Source organism: Rhipicephalus sanguineus, chromosome 7 (assembly GCF_013339695.2).
Source record: "Rhipicephalus sanguineus isolate Rsan-2018 chromosome 7, BIME_Rsan_1.4, whole genome shotgun sequence".
Taxonomy (NCBI): domain Eukaryota; kingdom Metazoa; phylum Arthropoda; class Arachnida; order Ixodida; family Ixodidae; genus Rhipicephalus; species Rhipicephalus sanguineus.
In genome coordinates this window covers 161553993-161566549 of record NC_051182.1, presented here as the reverse complement: position 1 = coordinate 161566549, position 12557 = coordinate 161553993, and the positions used below count along the sequence as shown (strand labels likewise).

The 12557-nt window shown below is 45.4% G+C and overlaps 1 protein-coding gene across 1 annotated transcript in view; it reads left to right on the top strand.

Moving 5' to 3' along the window:
* LOC119399228 (uncharacterized) overlaps positions 1-8074 on the top strand; it is a 249351-nt gene extending 241277 nt beyond the window's left edge. The window contains 1 exon segment of the mRNA XM_049417583.1: positions 7933-8074. The gene's annotated coding sequence lies outside the window, so the exon portion shown is untranslated.
* Positions 8075-12557: the final 4483 nt, after the last annotated feature.

Below are 12557 nucleotides of genomic sequence, written 5' to 3'. Positions count from 1 at the left end.
GCGCCCGCGCCGCCGGGCTCCCGGAGCCCATCAAAGACTTACAAAAGTATTAAATGCGAAGCATTTCTTAGCGAACCTCTGGCACTTTGAGCGTTTCTATCTACGTATCTATCTATCTATCTATCTATCTATCTATCTATCTATCTATCTATCTATCTATCTATCTATCTAGCCGCCTATGTCTGGGTGCTCTCATGATCGCCTCCTTAACTTGGTGTACACCAAAATTTGCATGGGAGGGCAGGCGGATTTGACGAATATGATTGCCGGGTCATGACATGAATAACGTTAAAATCCTGTCGCGTACGTCGTCAAACCTTTTCCACTAGACACGTGTGGCACATACCCGTTTACCATGGGCCGCGGTGTACGGGTATGCGCCACAGGTGATTGACAGTTTTTATTTACTCAGGAACGGCGAGAACAGACATTGGTTACTTAAATGCTAAAGCGTTAAGGAAAACCAACATCGGCAGCGCTGACTCAACGAATGGAAAGAATGAAAATTAGGATCCCAGCAGGAATTGAGCCCAAGCATTCTGCGTGGAAATCAGGTATTCTACCACTAAGCCACGCAAGGTGTATAAAATGGTTTGGAAAAATAGCCTACGCAGGCGTAATATCGGTCCAACGTCAATTGTGGTTGTGGTGCTGGCTATCTAATTTTACAAGAAAGCAATAAACACTACATGATACTGCTACAATATGTACTCCTACGATACAGGCGTCATATCAGATTAACGTCTGTGGTTCCAGTGTTGGCTCCTCTTTTATAGCACTCTAATAAACAATACGTTCGTGTTCCTATGATTCAGCAAGCTATATTGAAGCATTGCTCGACCCCGGAGGAATACATTAACGAAAGTTACATATGATATCCTCATCACCGCACCGTAAAGTGCACTTCGTCCACCAGAACGGCGCAGTGTCTTCTTCATTTCTTACGAGGCTGGCCGATGGCCTCATGCCGACCGAGGATGATGCCAGATTGATTGACAGCCGCTTTGTAGACTAGGCTACGTAGGCCACATACGCCCATGTATAGTCTACGAATGCGACAAACACCATCCACTGATGTTGATCTACGTAGCACTATCCAGGCCTACCAGCCTGGACGGCCTATACCTTACCAACGCGATGGGTGGCTTCAGGTTCCGACATGTCGCCGGCTCTGTCGACAGACAATTTGTCGACGAAATGACCGAGGCATCCACGAATTCCAACAGCTCTACTGTACCACATACTTCACTACACATGGACCCCTCGTCACCACGATCCCGACCGGATCCTATAACAAGTCATGACCAGCTGCTGGTGCTCACTGATCACAGTGATGATGCCCTTGTTTAAGAACTGTCAAGAACTTCTTGCACACATCTACACAGGTTCGTGAAAGGTGCGTGCCTTCTCGGGACACATATAAGCACTACATATCAGCTTACCGCTTCTGGTGTTGGTAATACACACGTTGCATACCCAACCGTAAACTGGTTATATAGCACATATGCGGCTCTTCAACATATACATGTGTGCGTATAAAATTTATACAAATCTTTAGCGTCATTTTGTAACGTGTCGCTGAGTAAAAAGAGTTACGCCACAGTCCCCTAGCAGCCGCATGCTTCGCATAACATCAACTCCCATGGTACGTGAGATCTGCCGAATTTTTTACAAAAGAGATCCTGCCACTGTGCCTCTGACAACTCCCTTCGGCTAAGCAAGCTTTCCACTAAACTGCCGCAGTCCTAGTGGTTAGCGTTCTCGTCCTGCGAAGGTGGGTCGTCCGCCCTTCGTTTCGGACCGTCGCCGTCGAGCATTGTAGCAGTTACTCTGCTCTCAGGCTGAGTTTCAAATTATCAGAATGAGTAGTAATGTTACCCCTCCTGATAACATTGAGCGTCGCAGCAGTTACGTCGCTCTCAGGCTCGGCGTCGGGCAAGGTGAGTTGAGTAGTAATGTTACTCTTCTCATAGACAACGAGCATACGCGTAAGTGCGTCCGCTACATGCTGTTTGTTCTCCCTCTGCAGCGAACAGTAAGTCGTATCGCTGCAGGAGGATTGCCCATCGTGCCAGCCAGCCGCTCATACCCCTGCTCTGTGCTACTTCTACTTCCTTTGGCTAAAGTTCGCCGCAGGAATCGAAGGGTGCAGTAGCCGTTACCGCATCTTCGAACTGTTGCTTATTGGCAGCATCCGTGACAGCAATTGCAACGGCTGTAAGTCAGCCCTGTCTGCTGCCATGGTTGTTCGTGTAGTGGGAGTCACTCACACAAACTAACTCGCTCTGTCGCACCGCTGGCCCCACGTTGGGCGCCATATAGGGGTTCTTTTTGCAACAAATATGAACACAACAAGCCGCGCGTGCGAACCTGTCCCTCGTTTGGATCACACCGCGCACTAGAGGAGTGTAGTTCTCATTACTAGTGCTACGCAGCAGCCCTAACAGTCAGAGCTGTGACCCCCTATCCCGCGGTTCGCGTCGAGTTGCGACCGCGGCGGGTTTCAGGCCAGTGGGGACAGAGACAAGTCTTTCAACTGAAGGTGTTTATTCACCTCAGATGCCAATTGCAACAATAAAGTATAGCACATGAAGTTAACACCTCAGCGGCGGAGTGTTCCGCACTACTGAGGGAATCAACAACAAAATAGCAAGCACACGTCGAGGGAATGATAAAGGCTCATCTCACCTCGCGTGGCTGCTTTTGCACTCCGGTCCGGGGCGGTGGTTCGCACTCCATGGCCGGAGCGCTGCAGGGGTTGATGGCGGCGGCGGTGCTCACGGCTTGGGTCCGATGTGGTCAGTCACACCTCCCAAGACCGAAGACCCAGAGACCCCCAAGAAAGCGGCGCGCTTTCCCGGGGTCTGGAGAGGAGTCTCTCCAGAAAAGGGCAAGGAGGGAAAACGGGGCATCTCGACTTCGGCCAAGGAGCAGGGCGCGAAGGGCTACGGGAGCGGCACATTGCCCTCTTCCACGCAACCCCTCTCGCCACTGTGCGTACAAACGTAGCGCGAAGCCGAGGTGCCGCTGCGTTGAAGACACTGGGTTGCGTGTGCAACCCCACAACTGACAGCAAGTTTTTATTTGAGGCTGGGCATCTACACATATATCCTTCCTTGCCCATGCACATCGAAGAATGCCACAGAGCTATAAGTACTTATCACCAATTGTCAAGGCTCAGCAGTGATAAGGCACCCACATGCCTGATCACTGCCAAGCTTGCTCGAACGATTGCATGTCGCCTGTGAGCCAAGATTAGCAGAGTCCAAAACGTTATTGAAAAGTCGCGATAAAACAGAATGTGAGCTTGTGGAACCATATTGTATCAAGAAGAGAGAAAAAAAAATTGTATCAGTGATGCATCGGTAGCACAAGGCAAGAAGGAAATGTGCCCTCTTGATATTTGCTTATAGGTACGTGATGTTCTTCAGTGTGCATGGGCAAAGAAAAAAAATGTGTGTATATATACATATATAATATGTATATATATATATATATATGTGTGTGTATATATGCACACACTAAAACCTCATTATAACAAAGTCACATCTGGCACGAAAATAAGTTTGTTATATCCAGAAATTCATTATAAACATATATTTGTAACACTGTATCTATGACAAGACTATTCTTCATATACTTCGTTATATTTGTGTTTGTTATGTCGAGGTTGGAGTGTGTGTGTGTGTGTATGTATTATGTGTGTGCTTATATCTCTCTCTCTCTCTATATATATATATTATGTGACGCTATGAATGGGAGACGTCCAGCGGCACAGACGCCACACCTTTATTCTATTCACGCGCCACCTCTTCCTCGTCGGCTTCTTCCAGCCATTCCTTCCTTCTTACGTCACAGGATTCCCCCTCCCCCCGAAAGAATGCGCGAGTTAGAAACAACAAAGCATGAACAAACAGTCTTATAAGTCAAAAATGTCGAAATGTGCAGTAGTTCCTTTTCACAATGAAGTTCCGTTAACTTGCACAAAAGACTTCACAGAAGAGGGCAGCAGTCCGGTGACATGTAGGGGAGCTCTGGTGGGCGAGGCTGGCTGTTGCGTTCAGGAAAGCATAAGCACACCCTGGGCGTGGAAAGTGCTGATGACATAGCTTGCTTTCTCATGAGGAATGAACGATGTTGGAAGGCCTTGTAGGAACGGTAGCTCGGACTTCGTAGGCGTCGCATTCTCTGCCGTGAGTGGTACATACGCCTCGATTCTAGTCTGCGTGCTCGTTGACCAAGGCTGATTGAGCGATGATTCTGTTCCTGCGTAGTACAAGGGGTGGTTTCGTGTCTTTTTCGTCTTCTTCTGCTCTGTTCTCTTAGTTGTTTTGGTCGTAGGCGCAGTCTTGATCGCTGGTGGTGAAGGAGTCTCTGACGGCGTTCCTTTCGGTGAAGTTGTCTTGAATTTGATGGTTTCTTTGTCTTGAGCGAGGCATCTTGAAGTTGTCTTCGCTTCAGTTGGCTCGCTTTCAAACGTCTTTCCGATTGTGCTTCTGATATTTGTAGTTGTCCTTGCCGGAGTGCCTGTTGCTGTCCCTTAATTTGGTCGATTTGCTTGGGTAGGCCTTGCTGATGATGCTGCAGAAATTGCTGAAGCGACAGCCCTTTTGAAGCATGACGTTGATTTTCGTGGCAACTTGATGTAGTGTCCACTAGGTAGCTGGTGCTATGCTTTTCGGGCAGTGAAGTTGGTGCGAGCTCTTCAGAGGCTGCTGCAACGCCGTTAATTACAGACGCCTGTGGCAGCCGGCAACGTTCCACGTTTGATGCCTCTGAGCTTTCTGTGTTGTTTCGACTCTCGGGTGGGTGTGGACTTGACGGTGATGCCGTAACAGGCGTGGCTTGGTCAGACTCCGATTGCGAAAGGTTGTCTCTATGCGCACCTACCGAGCGACGCTGTTCTGACGCATGAATCTGTACGGAAGGGACGTGGCTTGGTCGAGTATCTTCACAGTTCCTCAGCTCTAACCCGACCGTAGCGAGCTTGTGAGGTGTGAGGTGAACGTTGGGAGCAACTGGAGATCCACATGATGCAAAACCAGGTGGTGGGTGAAGTGTGCGATACGGGGAGCAGAGTGCATAAGGTGGTTCAGTTGCATGAGTCCTATGGTTCAATGACGACGTAGACAAGGCTGATTTTCGTTCAGTATCAAAGCCCGGTGGAAGATTGAGTCTCCGTGGAAGATCTCCATGCCTTTCAGTGAGCGGATGCTTTAATCTGTCTGTGGGGAATCGAGAATTCATGCTTGGTGTTCGGATGCGTGAAGACTGCTTTTGACTGTGACGACTGAGTGCGATTGTCTCCACATGGTTGTTTATAAGCAAGTCTTTGTCGTAGTCGTTAAAACGGGTGATCATCTCTTCTTTGATCTTTTTCCATGACTCGTTGTTTTGAAATATGTGTGTGAGGTAAAATCGGAATGCCTCACCGGTGACGTAGTCATTGAAGTTGGTGACCATCTCCCTTTCCGACCATGATGCAGCGGTAGCGTGGAGCTCGAATAGGTCGAACCACTCCTGCACGGGTCCATCGTCCGCTGATCCGGTGTACTTGGGGATGTCAAGGTCAGCCGATGGTTCTGTCATGATGCTGGTCGCTGTGTGCAGCAGGATCTGCTTCGGTGGTCTGCATGCGGTCAACGTGTCTTGCTGATGGCTTTGCTGGTGATGTGCGGCTGTTGAGTCGGCTGCCAGGTCTCCATCCTGTCGACTTGTGTGACGCTATGAATGGGAGACGTCCAGCGGCACAGACGCCACACCTTTATTCTATTCACGCGCCACCTCTTCCTCGTCGGCTTCTTCCAGCCATTCCTTCCTTCTTACGTCACATATATATATATATATATATATATATATATATGTGTGTGTGTGTGTGTGTGTGTGTGTGTGTGTGTGTAGTAAGATAAAGTGCAGGCACACGTACAGAAACTAAGTTACATTTATTTTCAGTGTTCCGACCAAGGACCGGTGTTTTTCAAGACTTGAAAATGACTGATCTCCGGTCGAAACATTGGAAATAAATGTAACTTTTTGTTTTTGTATGTGCGCCTGCACTTTATCTTACCTACTGTTCACCGGATCAAAGGAATGTGACTTTATTCATGTATATATATATATATATATATATATATATATATATATATATATATATATATATATATATATATATATATGAGGGAAAGATGACTTTTGAGGGCTCGTTTTTGTCTTTGTTCGACACAATATCAATGAGAACTAACAGACAGTAATGCCAAGGAAAGTATAGGAGATGTTATTTGTAGTAATTAGGATATAAATGTGAAGAAAGTAAAGTGGATGAAAAGATAACATGTCGTCGACATACATACATACATATATATATATATATATATATATATATATATATATATATATATATATATATATATATATATAGATATACAAAACGGGATGGTAGGTCAACCCACTTTATCTAAAGGTAATATCCAAAGTTGGGGACTTACGATCGAACCTGAAACTAGTGGCACCAGTTATGGGAAGACAAAACGAGGAATCTTAGACGCTGTGTCATAGTTATAGTTACATTATTTACATTTCGGCTGTACCTGTAACATAAACCGTATTTTCTCGTATATAACCCGCACCTCGGCAACAATTCGCGGAAAGTTTTATGAAAATGATGCCCACATATTGCTGTGAAACTCTGCCGTAAAGCCCTCTTTGCACACCAGAAAAACATGCTTTTGTCTTGACTCTAGCTCCACATTTTCAGCATTTTCTGTGTTGGTTCCACACAAGCACTTACAGTAATTATTCCACACGCTTGTTTTAAAGAATTTTGTTTTTTTTTTTTTACTTTTACGGAGCTGCTGTTCACCATCAGCACTGCCGCTGCTAATCGGAAGAGCGTCTCTTCCATCAACAATGGACACTCCCATAACAGCTATGTGCACTACCGTATTTTTAAGATGTTGATCGTTAATGGAAGAGCCACTATTCCAATCAGCTATAGCACTTCTGACAAACATGGACGAGCTTCTGTTTTTGACACATTCTATTTTTTTTAACTGTGCGTGTGTTTGTGTGTGTGTGCTTGCAAATATGCAGCAGAATATCTTTGCATAACAAGGAGAAATGTAATGTATCAGTTACAATTGAAGAAATTTGTATAGGGGCTGCCCACATTTTACATTCATTAATCTACTATGGCTATAGAGAAGAACAAAAAAAGCAAGATCTGTTTGTTTGAACTTGTTAAAATGAATTTGTTTCCTGCATATGCAGCTGATATACAGCTTCAAATGTCTATCAAAACACCAGAAATGTTTTCTTTGGCAAGAGCAACTTTCAGTGACAGTTTATGCAAAAGGTAACTGAGTGTAGGACAGATGAAGCTTTTGCTGGCCTATAAGTGGCTTGTACTGCAAATACATGGTGTCTCATTATTTGTTCACAGTGAACATGTAATAATATATAGGGCATCCTTAGTTTCGGATACAGCTTCTCTGTAATGCGGTTCCACTGTAATGTTTGTGTAAAGTTGGTACTAGTGTCAAGTGATTGAAACACGAAAATTTAGTGCTAGTTCATGCAAGCACTTCCATATTCAGCATCTACAGTTCATGTCATATCCATGTAATTTTGACTCATCTCTTACATAGCGCAAACATTACGTTTAGCAGCCACATTTGCAGGGACTAGACACGGTAATCATGAGCAGTTGCTCATAGCAGTCCTTATACTAACAAAAAAGAAAAGAAAGAAAGAAAAGAAAAAAAAGACAATGTTGCGTTTCATTCCCCGAGTACTGTACATGCATGTCACGAGGTGATTATTGTATTGAAGAAAACCTGTGTTTGTGCTTTTACATGCCATCTGCTGTCTTTAAGCGGCTCCCATCATATGCTACTCAGCACATTCAGCCATGTCTTACCTTGTCTTCACTAACAGGTCTGGTGCTGTCGTGGAACATGACTTTCAACACGCTCTATGCTGACATCCAGACGTACCAACTTTATGCTTACCAAGAAACCAACAGCCCTCCTGCTACATCCCACTGGAAGAAAGTGGGTGATGTGCGAGCATTGCCACTGCCAATGGCTTGCACGCTGACTCAGTTCATCGAAGGACACAAGTACCACTTTGCTGTGCGGGCTGTCGATGTCCACAACAGGCTTGGCCCATTCAGTGATCCATCCAGCATCCTACTGTAGTGAGGAATGTTCATTGGAACTCGTGGCTTGGCACAAGAATCTATTTTGCCTCATGGGAATCTGGTGTGAATGGTGTAGTGCATCATCTGACCTCCTGGACAAAGCTTAGTCATAATTTGAATGGCTATGATGTTCATCTGCAAGTAAGAGCACTTTGAATGTGTGTGAGTGTTGCGCTTAATATTTTCAAAAGCACCTGCAGACTTCATGGCTTCATCTGCTGGGAAAAAGTACCTCCTTACAAACATTGCGTCTCTGGTATGTCTGGACGAGTGGACTGCATATCTTCATATAATATACACCCTTATGTATCAATATGGTGGTGATGATACATCCAGACTTACTTTCATGGCCAGTCTTTTCAGACTTCGAATTGTGCATTGTAATGTTAGAAACTTAAGTTTAATTTTGTGTGGAGGAACAGCATGCTGTATGAAATGCTGCACACAAATATGTTTGGAGCTGTGCTGGTGACATAGCATTGTCCTCGTGTCAACATGGGAAAACTCGACTAGTCGAGTGAACAGAGGTACACAGATTTCGGCACTGTTACCTACATAGTACCTTCAATTTATTGTGTATTTGTGGGTCTTATGTGTGGAATGCACATAAATAACTAGCCTTTGCATAGGTGCATCATATTGTCTACTCAGTTGCATTTCTTTAGTTTTCATGCCACCTTTAGCCTCTGGGAGAGATCTTCATCTAGTGCTTTCTTGAAGGAAGGCTGTTTTAGATTGTTTTGTGAAAGATGTACAAAGATTCTACATTTTCATAATAGATCAGTCCTGCTCTATGGATTCAATTGAGAGTTAATGAGAGTTCCCAACAGTTTCAAAGTTTTTGTTTTATGTATTTCATTGTATGCACAAATTATTATGCTGTAGAAGCTGTTAAAGTTTTTTCACTGCCCATTGTTGAATGAAAAGTAAATAAAATGCTCTCGGCATCGTAGTTAGAAAATGTGCTGCATTGTTTCATTGGATTATACCTCACTGCACATCACTGACTTGGATACTTTGTTAACTGGTGAAATAACTACGCTGTTATCATGACACCACCAACATGCACGTGGCAAATGATTTATGTTGCAGTGTGGACTCTCAAATTGCAGCAGCACACCTTTGCTCAGTCATGTATCTGTGTTGATGGGTATACATATATCCTCCTACGTCACATTGTTCAGGTGACAGTGGTAATTCGCGCACAAGTGCAAATCTTTATCCTGCTTCACTATGGCTACTGGAGACTCATGCAGTGATGTGATTGATTGAAGCCATTATGGCGCAGCTTCTGGAGTAGATAAAACCCAGGGTGTCTACCGACCGGGAAAACCGGGAATTCTCAGGGATTTTGGGTAGTCTGGAAATTCTCAGGGAAAACTCAGGGAAATTGTGCTCCCATCAGGGAAAATCCACAGTATCTTTATTGAAAGGCGATGAAAGTCGCGGTAGCGCTTGCTCGATATTTTGTGAACGCATTTTTCAAATCAAACGGCCGCTGCGGCTGCGGGGAAGTGGCGCACCTTGATGCTGTCATCGCCTTCGGAGCGGTGAAGTGGGAGAGAATCCGGCGTGGCATGCGGGAACCGCGAACCACGACACATCGTATCACGCAATGTTGTCAGGATGTTCTGGGAGTACGCGGTGTAGTTCTGTAATCTTTCTCGCGCGTGCTGTGCGTTAGCGTCCGATATGGTGTTTTTGTTATCGCCGCGTGTCAAGTAACAAGCAGGATTAGTTGTAGAAGCGGTAGCAGTAGATGTAACGAGCTTGAGTTATATTGCAAGCGATCACGATCGCGCAGGAAGCGTATGTCTTCGACAAGGCTCGTATCTGGCAAGCCATCCCGATCGGCGAGAAAAAAGACGCTTGTTGGCTGTTATCGGAGGGCTCACTCGCTCTGATCCCGAGCTTCAAAGATGCTATTTAGGACTCCGTGAAGAATACAATAAATTTCCAGGCGAGAGCTAGCGTAACTAACGGGCCCATTCACAGCAAGTGAAAGCTTTTATTTCTTTTTTCCCCGATGAGGGCACTGCTGAAACAAGTTTTAGGCAGTCGACTGAAATTTTTTGGGGCTGCAGCTGGCAATTACCAGCCACACCACGTGGATGTTTGCTACAAAGCCGAATTACAAAACTTTTCAGAGCCATGGCATAGCGGCGACCGAAATTCGCGACACCGGCACGGGTCCCACATGCTCGATTCGGCGCGCGATGTCGGAAAACAGTAACGTTTCCACCATAATCGGATGCGCCGTAATTCAGGCTGTTGCCGTGCTTTCATGCGATCTTAGCCCGCAGCTATATTGCTTTTTTTTGCGATAGCAATTATATAGACACTCCGACGCGAATTTTTTAAATGCGAAGCATTTCTTAGCGAACCTCTGGCACTTTGAGCGTTTCTATCTACGTATCTATCTATCTATCTATCTATCTATCTATCTATCTATCTATCTATCTATCTATCTAGCCGCCTATGTCTGGGTGCTCTCATGATCGCCTCCTTAACTTGGTGTACACCAAAATTTGCATGGGAGGGCAGGCGGATTTGACGAATATGATTGCCGGGTCATGACATGAATAACGTTAAAATCCTGTCGCGTACGTCGTCAAACCTTTTCCACTAGACACGTGTGGCACATACCCGTTTACCATGGGCCGCGGTGTACGGGTATGCGCCACAGGTGATTGACAGTTTTTATTTACTCAGGAACGGCGAGAACAGACATTGGTTACTTAAGTGCTAAAGCGTTAAGGAAAACCAACATCGGCAGCGCTGACTCAACGAATGGAAAGAATGAAAATTAGGATCCCAGCAGGAATTGAACCCAAGCATTCTGCGTGGAAATCAGGTATTCTACCACTAAGCCACGCAAGGTGTATAAAATGGTTTGGAAAAAAATTCGGCAGATCTCACGTACCATGGGAGTCGATGTTATGCGAAGCATGCGGCTGCTAGGGGACTGTGGCGTAACTCTTTTTACTCAGCGACACGTTACAAAATGACGCTAAAGATTTGTATAAATTTTATACGCACACATGTATATGTTGAAGAGCCGCATATGTGCTATATAACCAGTTTACGGTTGGGTATGCAACGTGGGTATTACCAACACCAGAAGCGGTAAGCTGATATGTAGTGCTTATATGTGTCCCGAGAAGGCACGCACCTTTCACGAACCCGTGTAGATGTGTGCAAGAAGTTCTTGACAGTTCTTAAACAAGGGCATCATCACTGTGATCAGTGAGCACCAGCAGCTGGTCATGACTTGTTATAGGATCCGGTCGGGATCGTGGTGACGAGGGGTCCATGTGTAGTGAAGTATGTGGTACAGTAGAGCTGTTGGAATTCGTGGATGCCTCGGTCATTTCGTCGACAAATTGTCTGTCGACAGAGCCGGCGACATGTCGGAACCTGAAGCCACCCATCGCGTTGGTAAGGTATAGGCCGTCCAGGCTGGTAGGCCTGGATAGTGCTACGTAGATCAACATCAGTGGATGGTGTTTGTCGCATTCGTAGACTATACATGGGCGTATGTGGCCTACGTAGCCTAGTCTACAAAGCGGCTGTCAATCAATCTGGCATCATCCTCGGTCGGCATGAGGCCATCGGCCAGCCTCGTAAGAAATGAAGAAGACACTGCGCCGTTCTGGTGGACGAAGTGCACTTTGCGGTGCGGTGATGAGGATATCATATGTAACTTTCGTTAATGTATTCCTCCGGGGTCGAGCAATGCTTCAATATAGCTTGCTGAATCATAGGAACACGAACGTATTGTTTATTAGAGTGCTATAAAAGAGGAGCCAACACTGGAACCACAGACGTTAATCTGATATGACGCCTGTATCGTAGGAGTACATATTGTAGCAGTATCATGTAGTGTTTATTGCTTTCTTGTAAAATTAGATAGCCAGCACCACAACCACAATTGACGTTGGACCGATATTACGCCTGCGTAGGCTATTTTTCCAAACCATTTTATACACCTTGCGTGGCTTAGTGGTAGAATACCTGATTTCCACGCAGAATGCTTGGGTTCAATTCCTGCTGGGATCCTAATTTTCATTCTTTCCATTCGTTGAGTCAGCGCTGCCGATGTTGGTTTTCCTTAACGCTTTAGCATTTAAGTAACCAATGTCTGTTCTCGCCGTTCCTGAGTAAATAAAAACTGTCAATCACCTGTGGCGCATACCCGTACACCGCGGCCCATGGTAAACGGGTATGTGCCACACGTGTCTAGTGGAAAAGGTTTGACGACGTACGCGACAGGATTTTAACGTTATTCATGTCATGACCCGGCAATCATATTCGTCAAATCCGCCTGCCCTCCCATGCAAATTTTGGTGTACACCAAGTT